Source organism: Taudactylus pleione, unplaced genomic scaffold (genome assembly GCF_031769625.1).
Source record: "Taudactylus pleione unplaced genomic scaffold, aTauple2 ptg000123l, whole genome shotgun sequence".
NCBI lineage: Eukaryota > Metazoa > Chordata > Amphibia > Anura > Myobatrachidae > Taudactylus > Taudactylus pleione.
Window position 1 is genome coordinate 711397 of NW_028284525.1, and position 12651 is coordinate 724047.

Consider the following 12651-nt stretch of genomic DNA (forward strand, 5'->3'; position numbering starts at 1 on the left):
AGCACCCCTGCGCGGCTGCACTGACAGAATGTGACAGGAGCCGGGCATGGGGAGGAGGCACTTTGAAGAGGTACTATAGTGTGAGAGGATATGAGGGGAGGCACTGTGATGTTTGAATGGGAAAGGAGGCACTATAGGGGATTATAGAGAACAGACTCCTGCCCCCGGCCTCCAATCATAACCACAGTGGCAGTAATATATAATATGATAATACTAGAGCTGCAGTCACCACATCCATTATATATGGGACGGTGCAGATGCTCAGTGGCTGCAGCTTTTCCTATCAAGTCTGCTCTGTCTGCGGATCTGAGCGCTCAATCAGAGAGACCAGAGAGCAGCTGCCAGCAAGGAGAGACAGGCGTCTTACCATGAGGTGGGAGAATGTGTCTGGTACAGATTATATTACGTATATACAGAATACTTTTCCTAGTGCCATAACAGGGCCTTAATGCGCCATGTGCCGCTCTATCCCAGTTGTGCATGGCGTCATGACGTTGTGCATAGGGGATGGGGCCAGCCAGCACCCAGAAGCGTGGCAGTGCATGGAGCGTCTAGAACACGCTGCGTGATGTATACATTACAGGATGCACGGGTGGCAGTGATGTGACATTACTGGTTGTAGGGTGCCATTCCAGGCCCCTTGCTAGCCACGGAGCAGCGATGGTGCGGCGGCATCGGTTACACACCCCTAGTTACAGCCTTGCCTTTTCCTGATCACTTGTGTTATTTATATGAGATAAATATGTTTGATACAGAAAGTTCATCTTTTAGAATCTCGCCTCTATAGCCTAAATTATAGACCAGTGTTTTGGGAACTTGGTCCCCGGGGACCCCTAGCAGCGCATGTTTTACAGATCTCACCATCTGTGGATATTTTAAAATATTAGTCAGTAAAGAACACATTAAGCATGAACTAGGAGATCTGGAAAACATGTAGGGTAATATAAACTTTGGAGCAAATTTTCCAGCAGGTTTACAATTGGGTGCTAGATTTTTTTGGGGGGGGCTCACAATTTTTTTTTTGAGCACCTTCAGGGCAAATCTAATTTATACTAATATCGCTATTTTTAGGAAAAAATGTTGGGACTTCATTCAGAAGCCCTAAGACACCACCTTTAAGACTAGTTAAGCTTAATTCGTCCAATAATTACATATCATTATTTGTTATTAAAACCAATAATGACGTCAAATGACCCAAGATCAACTTTTTGCTGTCATCAGGAACGGTGGAACCCTCCTGTCAGTGGCACTGGCAGCATGTGGTTTTTGCACTGGCCGTGAGCTGGTTGCCATCGAGGACGGGCATCCAACCAGAGACTGTCGTAAAGAGCAGCCTAGCGACTTCTGCTCCTGATTGGTTGCTGGTCCGCGACCTATGATTGGCGGTCTAAATACCGGCGCTGAAATCCCGACAGGTCGGGATCCCAGCACCTGTATCCCAAAGGTAAGTATCGGGGTGTAAGGGGGAGGTTAGCGTTAGGTAGTGGGGTTAGGGTTAGGCATTAAGGGGAGGGAGTGTTAGGATTAGGACTATTTCACATTTGCAGGTTTTGCCCGGCCGGCAAAAATACATGGAAGCTGGCCAGTTTTTTCAGGCACTCAGGACCTCATTCAGAGTCGGTCGTAGCGGCCGCACAGTTGTACGCCACCGATGTTCGCTAAACTGCGCATGCGTAAAGTTCGCAATGCGCGTGTGCAAACTAGCTGCTATGATCAGAAATTTCTTTCTCCTTGAACACAGCCAGGTCGGTAGTTTGAGTGACAGATGGAGGCGTTTGTGGGTGGTAACAGGGGAAGGTGCTTGAAAACGGGGGAGTGGAGATCCGAACGCAGGCGTGCCTCATTATGCGAATGGCGTTTTAAGGGAGTGCATACGGTTTATGGGAGTGCATAATTTACAAAGTAGTGTCATGGTACACGTGACAGGGGAGGTTTTACACTGACATGATCGTAGAGCTTAAGAGTGGGTATGGTCAACCTTAAGCTCTACGACCAGTTCTGATGGTTCCCGATGGTCGCGATTAATCCTTATATGCCCGGAGATGACATGTAATGCGTACGAGAAGGGGGCGTATTTTTTGTCTTACGGCCGCATCCTCCCCTTGGTCGTCCAGCTAACGATCCGATCTTAAGGACGCAACTTACGAGTGCATCATTTGCATATCCGGCCCCTTTTCCCTTACGACCGTGCGGCCGCAACGACCGACTCTGAATGAGGTCCTCAGTGCCTTTCACATACTGCGGCTTTGAGCTGTTTTTAATGTTCTTTATTTTAATTTACCTTCTGGGCATGCGCAGCTGTACAAGCCGGCCGGTGTGTGTGTAAGGAAACATTGGCCCTCATCGGCAGTACGCTCGTTCCGAGCGATGTTCGCACATCTGCGCATGCGTACGGTTTTTAGTATGCATGCGCGAACCAGTCAGTGCAGCCGAAAATCGTTTGTACGCAATATAGCGAATGCCTGCTATTTTGAGTGACAGGAGGAGGCTTATGTGGGTGGTAACAGGGGAAGGTGCTTGAAAACGGGGAGTGGAGATCAGAACGCAGGCGTGCTTAAAGGTCAAAACGGGCGTTTTATGGGTGTGCATAATTAATACAGCAGCGTCATTGACCATGTCACTGGGTTATTTTATAGTCAGAACTGCTCGCAAAATAGCGGTTGAAAAAACCAACCACAAGAATAGCGAGCAGTTCATACGCTGTTCGATGTACTCGATTAATCTAATAAATAGCGGACATGACGTATGCTGCGAGCGGCCAGGGGGCGTTTTTAACAAATAAACGAGCGTATGTTTTGCTCGCTCGTTCAGACTTAGAGGTGTGAACAGACTGCAATTTGCGAACGGATCATTTGAATAGCCACCCCTTGCTTTTGAACGAACGACCGCAAATAGCGAACGGCTCTGAATGAGGCCCATTGTTTCCTATACTCCACTGGCTTGCAGGGATGGCACGGGCACGGCAGCCAACCTTCTCAGTGGATGTTCCCGTCTGTAACACGGCGACCATGCCGTGCCTGTGCCGTGTGAAAGGACCCATCCGCTTCCATTCACCACTAAATTTCACAGCCGGCAAAAAAAGCCTGGATATCTGCCGGCCGGTGAAATAGCCCTTAAGGTGCGGGAGGGGGAGGTTAGGTTTAGGCACAAGGGGGGGTGTTAGGTTTAGGCACCGGGGGAGGGGTGTTAGGTTTAGGGTGCGGGGAGAGGGAGGTTAGGTTTTACACACTAGGGGGAGGGTTAGGGTTAGGCACCAGGGAGGGGTGTTAGGTTTAGGGTGCGGGGAGGTTAGGTTTTACGCACTAGGGGGAGGGTTAGGTTTAGGCACTGGAGAGGGAGTGTTAGGATTAGGATGCGGGGAGGGGGTATTAGGTTTAGGGTACGGGGAGGGGGAGGTTAGGTTTAGGCATCGGGGAGGGAGTGTTAGGTTTAGGGTGCGGGGAGGGGGAGGTTAGTTTTAGGCACTACGGGGAGGGTTAGGTTTAGGGTGCGGGGAGGGGGAGGTTAGGTTTAGGCACTTGGGGAAGGGTTAGGCACCAGGGAGGGAGTGTTAGGATTAGGCTGTGGGAGGGGGTTAGGTTTAGGGTGCGGGGAGGGGGAGGTTAGGTTTAGACACCGGGGAGGGAGTGTTAGGTTTAGGGTGCGGGGAGGGGGAGGTTAGATTTAGGCACTGCGGGGAGGGTTAGGTTTAGGGTGCGGGGAGGGGGAGGTTAGGTTTAGGGTGCGGGGAGGGCGAGGTTAGATTTAGGCACTACGGGGAGGTTTAGGGTGCGGGGAGGGGGAGGTTAGGTTTAGACACTAGGGGGAGGGTTAGGGTTAGGCACCGGGGAGGGAGTGTTAGGATTAGGGTGCAGGGCGGGAGTGTTAGGTTTAGGGTGCGGGGAGCGGGAGGTTAGGTTTAGGCACCGGGGAGGGAGTGTTAGGTTTAGGGTGCAGGGAGGGGGAGGTCAGATTTAGGCACTACGGGGAGGGTTAGGTTTAGGGTGCAGGAAATGGGAGGTTAGGTTTAGGCACTTGGGGAAGGGTTAGGGTGTGGGGAGGGGGAGGTTAGATTTAGGCACTATGGGGAGGGTTAGGTTTAGGGTGCGGGGAGGGGGAGGTTAGGTTTAGGCACTAGGGGGAGGGTTAGGTTTAGGGTGCAGGAGGAGGAAGTTAGGTTTAGGCACTAGGGGGAAAGGTTAGGTTTAGGCACCGGGGGAGGGGTGTTAGGTTTAGGGTGCGGGGAGAGGGAGGTTAGGTTTTACACACTAGGGGGAGGGTTAGGGTTAGGCACCAGGGAGGGGTGTTAGGTTTAGGGTGCGGGGAGGTTAGGTTTTACGCACTAGGGGGAGGGTTAGGTTTAGGCACTGGAGAGGGAGTGTTAGGATTAGGATGCGGGTAGGGGGTATTAGGTTTAGGGTACGGGGAGGGGGAGGTTAGGTTTAGGCATCGGGGAGGGAGTGTTAGGTTTAGGGTGCGGGGAGGGGGAGGTTAGTTTTAGGCACTACGGGGAGGGTTAGGTTTAGGGTGCGGGGAGGGGGAGGTTAGGTTTAGACACCGGGGAGGGAGTGTTAGGTTTAGGGTGCGGGGAAGGGGAGGTTAGATTTAGGCACTGCGGGGAGGGTTAGGTTTAGGGTGCGGGGAGGGGGAGGTTAGGTTTAGGGTGCGGGGAGGGCGAGGTTAGATTTAGGCACTACGGGGAGGTTTAGGGTGCGGGGAGGGGGAGGTTAGGTTTAGACACTAGGGGGAGGGTTAGGGTTAGGCACCGGGGAGGGAGTGTTAGGATTAGGGTGCAGGGCGGGAGTGTTAGGTTTAGGGTGCGGGGAGCGGGAGGTTAGGTTTAGGCACCGAGGAGGGAGTGTTAGGTTTAGGGTGTGGGGAGGGGGAGGTTAGATTTAGGCACTATGGGGAGGGTTAGGTTTAGGGTGCGGGGAGGGGGAGGTTAGGTTTAGGCACTAGGGGGAGGGTTAGGTTTAGGGTGCAGGAGGAGGAAGTTAGGTTTAGGCACTAGGGGGAAAGGTTAGGTTTAGGCACCGGGGAAGGGGTATTAGGTTTAGGGTGCAGGGAGGGGGAGGTTAGGTTTAGGCACTGGGGGGGGGAGGTTAGGTTTAGGCACTAGGGAGAGGTGGTTAGGTTTAGGCACTAGGGATGGGGAGGTTAGGTTTAGGTACTAGGGAGGGGTGGTTAGGTGTAGGCACTAGGGAGAGGAGGTTAGGTTTAGGCACTAGGGAGGGGTGGTTAGGTGTAGGCACTAGGGAGTGGGAGGTTAGGTTTAGGCACTAGGGAGGGGTGGTTAGGTTTAGGCACTAGGGAGGGGTGGTTAGGTTTAGGCACTAGGGAGGGGGAGGTTAGGTTTAGGCACTAGGGAGGGGTGGTTAGGTGTAGGCATTAGGGAGGGGAGGTTAGGTTTAGGCACTAGGGAGGGGTGGTTAGGTGTAGGCAGTGGGGCATTAGGGAGGGGGAGGTTAGGTTTAGGCAATAGGGAGGGGGAGGTTAGGTTTAGGCACTAGGGAGGGGTGGTTAGCTGTAGGCACCAGGGAGGGGTGGTTAGGTTTAGGCACTAGGGAGGGGGAGGTTAGGTTTAGGCACTAGGGAGGGGTGGTTAGGTGTAGGCACTAGTGAGGGGTGGTTAGGTTTAGGCACTAGGGAGGGGTGGTTAGGTGTAGGCACTAGGGAGGGGTGGTTAGGTTTAGGCACTAGGGAGGGGGAGGTTAGGTTTAGGCACTAGGGAGGGGTGGTTAGGTTTAGGCACTAGGGAGGGGTGGTTAGGTTTAGGCACTAGTGAGGGGGAGGTTAGGTTTAGTCACTAGGGAGGGGTGGTTAGGTCTAGGCACTAGGGAGGGGTGGTTAGGTTTAGGCACTAGGGAGGGGTGGTTAGGTTTAGGCACTAGGGAGGGGTGGTTAGGTTTAGGCACTAGGGAGGGGGAGGTTAGGTTTAGGCACTAGGGAGGGGTGGTTTGGTTTAGGCACTAGGGAGGGGTGGTTAGGTGTAGGCACTAGGGAGGGGTGGTTAGGTTTAGGCACTAGGGAGGGGTGGTTAGGTTTAGGCACTAGGGAGGGGTGGTTAGGTGTAGGCACTAGGGAGGGGTGGTTAGGGTTAGGCACTAGGGAGGGGTGGTTAGGTGTAGGCACCAGGGAGGGTTAGGGTAGAGGTAGGGAAAATACTTACCAGTCGTTCTTATGGGTGTCGGGATGCTGATGTTGGTATTCTGAACAGCGGCATCCCGACAGCCAGGATTTCATACCCAACCCTCCTTGAGGACTGAGAGTGAAATGCTTGGAGAGAGATAAAGTGGAGATAAAGTACCAACCAATTAGCTCCTAAATCATTTTTCAAACACAGCCTGTTACATTCAAAGCTTATAACCTATATTTTGCGCAAAAGTACACAACTTCCGCCATGGATACTGTGGAGCCTTCAACAATCTTGGTGCGCCTTCTTAACCAAGAAGGCTGAATTTAAAGACCATGACAAAGTGTTTGAGACATAGAACCCAACAACTTAAAGGAGGGTACTACCTCAATGGTCAAACCACCTAGGCACACTGTGACTGTGTAGAAAGTTTGTCTATTTATACCCCCAATAAACAATGTCAGTACACCAACAGAGTTGCTCCACATGTTCCACGTGCCCGGAACCCGTAAGTAAGTAATTTCTGCGTGCCACACTCAACTTCCTACGCTCCAGCAGCCATTTTTATTGCTGGAAATGGAGTAATTGATCGTATCCCATTCTTTTTATTGGTGCATTCTTTCTCCAATACATCGGGGTATATACGAAAGTCCCAAATATAGTCCATATAATGTCCATAAAACAAAAAATATATTAAAATAAAGATATTAAAATAGCATTAAATACTGTGCTCATTCCTTAAGATTACTAAAAGACATAATATAATACTAGACACATATATCATAAATTTATTTTAAAAAAAAACATTTTAACTCGGTCTCCATTAAGACCGTTTGGGGTAAGAGTTTTTAATTTGTAGATCCACCTCATCTCACACTGTGATAATTTGGTGTCTATGTCCCTATATCTCCAGGTCGGATTGATCTGTTGGATTCCCCAAAAAGATTTTATAAAGCACTCTTTAGATTGGTGTTTTTGTTTAAAATGGGCTGATACAGTATGAGTTTCAAGCCCCTTCCTAATGTTATATATATACATATGCTCAGAAAGGCGAGTTTTAAGACATCTACTCATCTTTCCGACATAGAGCAGACCACATTTGCACTTGAGGGCATATATAACATTTTTAGAATTACATGTTATGAATTCTTGAATGGGATATAATACCCCATTTCACTCGAATTCCTTCAATTTACTATTACCCTTGGTGGTCCTACACATTAAGCAAAGTCCACATCTATGGAAGCACCGGCTTCTCAAACTACTCCTTTTTTCCTCTTCTATAGCGCTCTTTACTAATTTATCTTTCAGGGATGGAGTCCTTCTGTAAATAAAAGATGGATGATCTGGTAATTTATCACCTAAAGTCGGTTCCTTTATTAGAATCTTCCAGTTTCTTCTAAAAATGGATAAAATTTCCTTAAAATGTGGATTAAAATCTCAAATAAAAGCTGACTCAAATTTCTGTTTATTATCCTTGTTTTTAGAGATGTTTTTTTCCGATAGAAGTTTCCCTCTTTCCATCTCATTAACTTTATCTTTAGCCCTATCAATATTGGGGTGACTATATCCCTTTCTTATAAATCATTCAGTCATTTCATCAATCTGATACTCACATACATCTGTCCATAAGGAATACCCTCAAGCCAATTTTGGTGATGTTGACTATTCCTACTAATGTAACTGTTTGAGTCTGTTGGCTTCCTATGGTTCTTCGTACAAATTTCCCTTCTTTAATATAAATATTAACATTTAAGAATACAATCTCCTGCTGACTTATGGAGAACTTAATATTCAAATCGTTATCATTTAGTTTTTTACAGAAAGTGTGAAAGTCATCTTTCGTGCCACTCCATATGAATAGAACATCATCAATAAAGCGTTTCCAGGATACCAAGTTCACTCCCAGCTGATCACCTTGCCGCCATATGGCCTGATCTTCCCAAAAGGCCATAAATAAATTTGCATAGCTGGGGGCTAAGTTGGTACCCATCGCCGTACCTACTTGTTGCAAATAATATACACCATTAAAGTAAAAATAATTATTCATAAGAATAAACATAATACTTTCAATGATAAAATCTTTTAAATTTTTATGTAAATCTGATCTATTCAGAAGTATACAGCTTGTAATCCTTTTTCTGCATCTATAATGGTTTATAGCGTAGAAACATCAGCACTTACTAAGAAATTCTTATCATTCCAGCTGATTTTCTCCATTTCTCCTAAAACATTTCTAGTATCTTTAAGATATGCTTTTGTTAATTTCACCAACAGTTGTAGATAGAAATCAAATCTGTAGCTGATTTCAAGCCCCCGCATCCAGCCCCCTGCAGCCCACAGACACCTACCTTTTCCTGTGTTTTCTGGCTGCTCCTTTTTGCCCTGTGTCTGTCTCTTCTGTCAGTGGCGCACACACAATAATTGCAATAGTTTACAAACAAATTTATTTTATTGCTATTAGATATGACCCAAAAAGACCAGTCCCTTAAATGAATTATTTTAAGAATGTTTATTTTTATTTTTTTCTAAAGGTATGATCAGGGGCGTTTCTAGAGAGGAGGGGGTCCATGTGCCCTGCACACCCTGCATCTATTATAAATACACCCCTGGGTATGAGTGATATCACATCAGCCAAGTAATAAGTATGCAGGTTGTGCTTGGCCAAACCAATAAACAGCAATGTCACTTACAATAATGCCTGTCTGAATATTTAGATTCTAATATTACTAATACCTTATCTAAAGTTTACCTAATAAAATGTCAAACAGTATTTCATCTAGTCTCCCATAAATTTAATTTAATAGCCATTTCTTTACGGTGCACATGATATAATTGAAACCCGGCCGGGTCATTGTAGAGGCTGATGGGAAACGGTTTTTGTGTAATTTTTTTTCTTTTAAATGGTTTATTTATAAGTTAAAGTGCAGAAGACAATAACATCATGAACACCCAGATGAGAATAGACAAACATTATAGAATCAAGCATACATCTGGAGTATATAAATGTAATATAATGTAGTATATAAATGTAATAATAATGAAAACAATATTGCTAGCATTCAAACATGTACAATAGAGAAATATTGCAAATAACTGAGTAGAAATAGTTGCAGTGAAGATAAAGTAAGAGAAGAAAGGAAAAGAAGAAAGTGAAGGAAAAAAAATAGAAAGTAAATAAATCGGTGTAGCAGTAGCGGGATCGGAGCAGCAGTAGCGGGATCGGTGTAGCAGTAGTGGGATCGGTGTAGCAGTAGTGGGATCGGTGTAGCAGTAGTGGGATCAGTGTAGCAGTAGTGGGATCGGTGTAGCAGTAGTGGGATCGGTGTAGCGGGATCGGTGTAGCAGTAGTGGGATCGGTGTAGCAGTAGTGGGATCGGTGTAGTAGTAGTGATATCGGTGTAGTAGTAGTGAGATCGGTGTAGCAGTAGTGGGATCGGTGTAGCAGTAGCGGGATCGGTGTAGCAGTAGTGGGATCGGTGCAGTAGTAGTGGGATCGGTGTAGCAGTAGTGGGATCGGTGTAGTAGTAGTGGGATCGGTGTAGCAGTAGTGGGATCGGTGTAGCAGCAGTGGGATCGGTGTAGCAGTAGTGGGATCGGTGTAGCAGTAGTGGGATCGGTGCAGTAGTAGTGGTATCGGTGTAGCAGTAGTGGGATCGGTGTAGCAGTAGTGGGATCGGTGCTGTAGCAGTAGTAGTGGGATCAGTGCAGTAGTAGTGGGATCGGTGTAGCAGTAGTGGGATCGGTGTAGTAGTAGTGGGATCGGTGTAGCAGTAGCGGGATCGGTGTAGTAGTAGTGGGATCGGTGTAGTAGTAGTGGGATCGGTGCAGTAGTAGTGGGATCAGTGTAGCAGTAGTGGGATCGGTGTAGCAGTAGCGGGATCGGTGTAGCAGTAGTGGGATCAGTGTAGCAGTAGTGGGATCGGTGTAGCAGTAGTGGGATCGGTGTAGCAGTAGTGGGATCAGTGTAGCAGTAGTGGGATCAGTGCAGCAGTAGTAGGATCGGTGTAGCAGTAGTGGGATCGGTGTAGCAGTAGTGGGATCGGTGTAGCAGTAGTGGGATCGGTGTACCAGTAGTGGGATCGGTGTAGCAGTAGTGATATCGGTGTAGCAGTAGTGGGATCGGTGTAGTAGTAGTGGGATCGGTGTAGCAGTAGCGGGATCGGTGCAGTAGTAGTGGGATCGGTGCAGTAGTAGTGGGATCGGTGCAGTAGTAGCGGGATCGGTGTAGCAGTAGTGGGATCGGTGTAGTAGTAGTGGGATCGGTGTAGCAGTAGAGGGATCGGTGTAGTAGTAGTGGGATCGGTGTAGCAGTAGTAGTGGGATCGGTGCAGTAGTAGTGGGATCGGTGTAGCAGTAGTGGGATCGGTGCAGCAGTATTGGGATCGGTGTAGCAGTAGTGGGATCGGTGCAGTAGTAGTGCGATCGGTGTAGCAGTAGCGGGATCGCTGTAGCAGTAGTGGGATCAGTTTAGTAGTAGCGGGATCGGTGTAGCAGTAGCTGGATTGGTGCAGCAGTAGCAGGATCGGTGCAGCAGTAGCAGGATCGGTGTAGCAGTAGCGGGATCGGTGCAGTAGTAGTGGAATCGGTGCAGTAGTAGTGGGATCGGCGTAGCAGTAGCGGGATCGGTGCAGCAGTAGCAGGATCGGTGTAGCAGTAGTGGAATCGGTGCAGTAGTAGCGGGATCGGCTGTAGCAGTAGCGGGATCAGTGTAGCAGTAGCGGGATCGGTGTAGCAGTAGTGGGATCAGTGTAGCAGTAGTGGGATCGGTGTAGCAGTAGTGGGATCAGTGTAGCAGTAGTGGGATCAGTGCAGCAGTAGTGGGATCGGTGTAGCAGTAGTGGGATCGGTGTAGCAGTAGCGGGATTGGTGTAGCAGTAGTGGGAACGGTGTAGCAGTTGTGGGATCGGTGTACCAGTAGTGGGATCGGTGTAGCAGTAGTGATATCGGTGTAGTAGTAGTGAGATCGGTGTAGCAGTAGTGGGATCGGTGTAGCAGTAGCGGGATCGGTGTAGCAGTAGTGGGATCGGTGCAGTAGTAGTGGGTTCGGTGTAGCAGTAGTGGGATCGGTGTAGTAGTAGTGGGATCGGTGTAGCAGCAGTGGGATCGGTGTAGCGGCAGTGGGATCGGTGTAGCAGTAGTGGGATCGGTGCAGTAGTAGTGGGATCGGTGTAGCAGTAGTGGGATCGGTGTAGCAGTAGAGGGATCGGTGCTGTAGCAGTAGTAGTGGGATCGGTGCAGTAGTAGTGGGATCAGTGTAGCAGTAGTGGGATCGGTGTAGTAGTAGTGGGATCGGTGTAGCAGTAGCGGGATCGGTGCAGTAGTAGTGGGATCGGTGCAGTAGTAGTGGGATCGGTGCAGTAGTAGCGGGATCAGTGTAGCAGTAGTGGGATCGGTGTAGTAGTAGTGGGATCGGTGTAGCAGTAGAGGGATCGGTGTAGTAGTAGTGGGATCGGTGTAGCAGTAGTAGTGGGATCGGTGCAGTAGTAGTGGGATCGGTGTAGCAGTAGTGGGATCGGTGCAGCAGTATTGGGATCGGTGTAGCAGTAGTGGGATCGGTGCAGTAGTAGTGCGATCGGTGTAGCAGTAGCGGGATCGCTGTAGCAGTAGTGGGATCGGTTTAGTAGTAGCGGGATCGGTGTAGCAGTAGCTGGATTGGTGCAGCAGTAGCAGGATCGGTGCAGCAGTAGCAGGATCGGTGTAGCAGTAGCGGGATCGGTGCAGTAGTAGTGGAATCGGTGCAGTAGTAGTGGGACCGGCGTAGCAGTAGCGGGATCGGTGCAGCAGTAGCAGGATCGGTGTAGCAGTAGTGGAATCGGTGCAGTAGTAGCGGGATCGGCTGTAGCAGTAGCGGGATCGGTGTAGCAGTAGCGGGATCGCTGTAGCAGTAGTGGGATCGGTGTAGCAGTAGCGGGATCCGTGTAGCAGTAGTGGGATCGGTGCTGTAGCAGTAGTAGTGGGATCGGTGCAGTAGTAGTGGGATCAGTGTAGCAGTAGTGGGATTGGTGTAGTAGTAGTGGGATCGGTGTAGCAGTAGCAGGACCGGTGTAGCAGTAGTGGGATCGGTGTAGTAGTAGTGGGATCGGTGCAGTAGTAGTGGGATCGGTGTAGCAGTAGTGGGATCGGTGCAGTAGTATTGGGATCGGTGCAGTAGTATTGGGATCGGTGCAGCAGTAGTGGGATCGGTGTAGCAGTAGTGGGATCGGTGTAGCAGTAGTGGGATCGGTGCAGTAGTAGTGGGATCGGTGTAGCAGTAGTGGGATCGGTGTAGCAGTAGTGGGATCGGTGTAGCAGTAGTGGGATCGGTGCAGTAGTATTGGGATCGGTGCAGCAGTAGTGGGATCGGTGCAGTAGTAGTGGGATCGGTGTAGCAGTAGTGGGATCGGTGTAGCAGTAGTGGAATCGGTGCAGTAGTAGTGGGACCGGTGTAGCAGTAGTGGGATCGGTGCAGTAGTAGTGGGATCGGTGTAGCAGTAGTAGGATCGGAGCAGCAGTACTGGGATCGGTGTAGCAGTAGCGGGATCGGTGTAGCAGTAGTG

At 49.0% G+C, this 12651-nt stretch overlaps 1 pseudogene; it reads left to right on the forward strand.

Annotated features, from left to right (window-relative positions):
- LOC148523985 (vang-like protein 1) overlaps nucleotides 1-12651 on the forward strand; it is a 113022-nt pseudogene that overhangs the window by 18228 nt on the left and 82143 nt on the right.